The 4,315-nt window shown below is 47.6% G+C and overlaps 1 pseudogene across 1 annotated transcript in view; it reads right to left on the minus strand.

Moving 5' to 3' along the window:
* Positions 1-2,037: 2,037 nt before the first annotated feature.
* Positions 2,038-4,315, minus strand: part of LOC105548224 — a 10,638-nt pseudogene continuing 8,360 nt past the window's right edge. The window contains exon 3 of the transcript XR_001007361.1: positions 2,038-3,389. The product of XR_001007361.1 is annotated as a keratin, type II cytoskeletal 8 pseudogene (transcript). The remainder of the gene's footprint in view (positions 3,390-4,315) is intronic.

Genomic DNA, 4,315 nt, shown 5'->3' on the forward strand with positions numbered 1-4,315 from the left:
AAAATTAAGCCCGGGTGAAGTGGTTCCTGCCTGTAATCCCAGCACTTTGGGAGGCTGAGGCAGGTGGATCATGAGGTCAGGAGTCCAAGACCAGCCTGGCCAATATGGTGAAACCCTGTCCCTACTAAAACTACAAAAATTAGCCAGATGCGGTGACAGGTGCCTATAATCCCAGCTACTCTGGAGGCTGAGGCAGGAGAATCACTTGAACCTGGGCAACAGAGGTTGCGCTACTGCACTCCATCCTGGGCAACAGAGTGAAACTTTGTCTCAAACAAACAAACAAACAAACAAAAAAACAACAAAAATTAGCTGGCTGTGGTGGCAGGCACCTGTAATCCCAGCTACTCGGGAGGCTGAGGCAGGAGAATCGCTTGAATCCAGGAAGCAGAGGTTGCAGTGAGCCAAGATCGCTCCATTGTACTCCAGCCTGTGGGAGAAGAGCAAGACTTTGTCTCAAAAAAAAAAAAAAAAGAAAGAAAAAAAAAAAAAAAAAAAGGATTATAAGATAGTATTTGCAAGCCACATGATAGCCTCAAATATAAAAATATACAACAGATGCAAAAAAAAAAATAAAAATAAATTAAGACATACCACCACAGAAAATAACATTCACTAATAGGAAGTCAGGAAGGAAGAGACTACAAAACAATTAGAAAACAAATAACAAAACGACAGAAGAAAGTCCTTACTTATCAGTATTAACAATGAATGTAAACGGAGTAAACGTTCCAATTAAAAGACATAGGGTGGCTGAATAAATTTAAAAAAATATATCCAATGATCTGTTGCCCACAAGAAATACATTTTGTCTGTAATGACACACACAGACTGAAAACAAAGTGATGAGAAAAGATAATCCATGCAAAGGGAAACCAAAAAAGGGCAGGAGTAGCTATACTTATATCAGACAAAATAGATTTCAAGACAGAATCTATAAGAAGATACAAGGAAAGTCATTATAGAATGATAAAGGGGTCAATTCAGCAAAAGGATATCACAATTGTAAATATATGTGCACTCAACACTGGAGCACCCAGATGTATGAAGCAAATATTATGAGAGCTAAAGAAAGAGATAGACCCCAATACAATATTAGCTGGAGACTTCAACACCCCACTTTCAGGATTGGACAGATCTTCCAAACAAAAGATAATGAAGAAATGTTGGACTTAATCTGCCCTATAGAACAAAGGGACCTAATAGATATTTACAGAACATTTCATCCAACAGCTGCAAAATACACATTCTTTTCTTCATCACATGGATTGTTCTCAAGAATAGGCCATAGTTATATTACAAAACAAATCTTAAAACATTCGGGAAAACAAATAACATCAATCATCTTCTCTGACCACAAACAACTCACCATTCACCCCGCCCCTCCCATCCCAATCAGTACTTCTGGTCCTGCACTCTTGAAGCCCAAACACTGGGCTCGCCTTTCACATCTTCCTCAAGCTCAGGCCAGGGTGTTTCTTTCCTTTTCTCACCTGCAATTACCTGTTGGGCACACTCTTCTCCCTCATTTTCTGTCTAGCAAACATCCCCTTATTGTTCATGAGGCAGCTGTTATTACCTCCCCTTTCAAGTCTCTGCTTAAGTCCTACCCACAGCCCAGATAGAACTATTTCTCCTTTCTGCCCCTACATTGTACAGGCTAAAAACTTCTTCCTTCTCCCTTCGCCTTCCCTTCCCCTTCCCTTCCCCTTCCCTTCCCCTTCCCTTCCCTTCTTCCCTTCCTTCTTTTCTTCCTTTCTTTCTTCTTTCTTTCTCTTTCTGCAGAGCTAGCTGAGGTTTTATTTTGGACCCCCTCCACTCCCCCCCACAAAAGCAACTGAATTGTTTTGTAGCTGGAGGCACGGGCAAGGGGGATCCCCAGGCAGTAAACTCCCCTGGGGGTGGGCTGAGGGCTAGGGCTGAGCCTCAGGTGGGTGGGTCTCCCATTCTCTGTGCTCCTCTGCACAGCGGTCGCCCTCGCGTGCTCCAGGGCAGCCGCAGGAGGGGCAGGCTGGGAGGGGCTGCCGCCTCAGCTGTTCACTTGGGCAGGACGTCAGAGGACTCGGACACTAGCTTCCCATCGCCGGTGTCGATCTTCTTCACAATCATGGCCCTGATGGAGCTGGTGTGGCTGAAGGCGCTGGAGCCCAGGCCTTAGCTGAGGCCGGGGCTTGTGAGGCCGCCATAGGTCGAGCTCAGACCACCTGCATAGCCGCTGGTGGTCTTCGTATGGATACGCATGTTGTGAATCCCAGACGCCAGCCGGCTCTCATCGCCCTCCAGCAGCTTCCTGTAGGTGGCGATCTCGATGTTCAGGGCCAGCTTGACGTTCATCAGCTCCTGGTACTCACGCAGCTGCCGTGCCATGTCCTGCTTGGTCCGCTGCAGGGCGGCCTCCAGCTCAGACAGCTTGGCCTTGGCATCCTTAAGGGCCAGCTCCCCAGGATGCTCGGCATCTGTGATGGCAGCCTCCAGGGAAGCCCGCTGGCCTTCCAGGCCCTCAGTCTCAGCCTGAAGCCAGCTTATGTTCCAGTTCATCTGGGAGATCTCAGTCTTCGTTCACTGCAGGTCATCCCCCTGCTTCCCAGCCAGCGTCTGGAGCTCCTCATACTTGATCTGGTACATGCTCTCAGCCTCAGCCCAGCTGCGGTTGCCGATCTCCTCGTACTGCGCCTTGACCTCAGCGATGACGCTGTCCATGACCAGGGAGCGGCTGTTGTCCGTGGACAGCACCACAGACGTGTCTGAGATCTGGGACTGCAGCTCCCGGATCTCCTCTTCATACAGCTGCCTGAGAAAGTTGATCTCCTCAGTCAGCCCTTGCAGGTGAGACTCCAGCTCTACCCTGTGCATGTAAGCTTCATCCACATCCTTCTTGATGAGGACAAATTCATTCTCCATCTTTGTACGCTTATTGATCTCATCCTCATACTTGTTCGTGAAGTCCTCCAGCGGCCCCTGCATGTTGCCATGCTCCGCCTCCAGCTTCATCTTCTCCTGGCCCAGCCTCCAGCTGCCACCTAAAGTTGTTGATGTAGCTCTCGAACATGTTGTCCATGTTGCTCCCAGCCTTCTTCTGCTGCCGCAGGAGGCTCCACTTGGTCTCCAGTATCTTTTTCTCCCTACCTTGTCTATGAAGGACGCAAACTTGTTGAGGGTCTTGACCTGGTCCTTCTCCTGGGTGCCGACTCCTGGATGTTGGAGTCCCTCTCCAGGTAAGGGGGCTCAGCAGGCTCTGCTTGACCATGACAGTGGTGATGCCTTCCATGCCACTGGCGCCACTATGGCCTCTGCCCAGGCCGCCCTGGAAGCCGCTGCTGCCCACTTGGGAGAGGCTCCAGGAGCTGATGCGGGCACTGGGCCCACAAGGTGGACACCTTGTAGGACCTCTGGGTCATCCTGATGGACACGGTGGAGGCAGGAGTGGAGGCAGGTGGGCTGAACCAGGCAGAGATTCCAGAAGGAGAGGAGAAGCTGCTTCTTGGTATTTACTTATTTATATTTTAAATTCAGGGGTACATGTGCAGGTTTGTTATATAGGTAAACCTGTGCCGCGGGGGTGTGTTGCATACATTGTTTCATCACTCAGGTATTAAGCCTAGACTCTCATTATTTTTCCTGATCCTCTCCCTCCTCCCAGCCTTCACCCTCAGATCCCAGTGTCTGTTGTTCCCTCTATATGTCCATGCGTTCTCATCATTTAGCTTCCACTTATAAGTGAGAACATGTGTTATTTGGTTTTCTGGTCCTGTGTTAGTTTGCAAAGGATAATAGCCTCCAGCCCCATCCAGGTTCCTGCAAAGGGCATGACCTTGTTCCTTGTTATGGCTGCATGTATTCCATGGTGTATCTGTACCACATTTTCCTTATGCAGCCTACTATTGGTGGGCATTTAGGTTAATTCCATGTCTTTACCATTGTGAATAGTGCTGGAGTGAACATATGTGTGCATGTGTCTTTATGATAGAATGATTTATATTTCTTTGGATATATACCCTGTAATGGGATGGCTGGATCAAATGGTAGTTCTGTTTTAAGCTCTTTGAGGAATCACCACATTGCTTTCTACAGTGGTTGAACTAATTTACACTCCCACCAACAGTGTATAAGCATTCTTTTTCTCTGCAACCTTGACAGCATCTGTTTTATTTTTTGACTTTTTAATAAGAGTCATTCTGACTGGGGTGACATGAAATCTCATTGTGATTTTGATTTGTATTTCTCTAATGATCAGTGATGTTGAGTTTTTTTTCATGTGCTTACTGGGCGCATATATGTCTTCTTCTGAAAACTGTTCATGTCCTTTGCCCACTTT

Source organism: Mandrillus leucophaeus, unplaced genomic scaffold, assembly GCF_000951045.1.
Source record: "Mandrillus leucophaeus isolate KB7577 unplaced genomic scaffold, Mleu.le_1.0 Scaffold403, whole genome shotgun sequence".
Lineage (NCBI taxonomy): Eukaryota > Metazoa > Chordata > Mammalia > Primates > Cercopithecidae > Mandrillus > Mandrillus leucophaeus.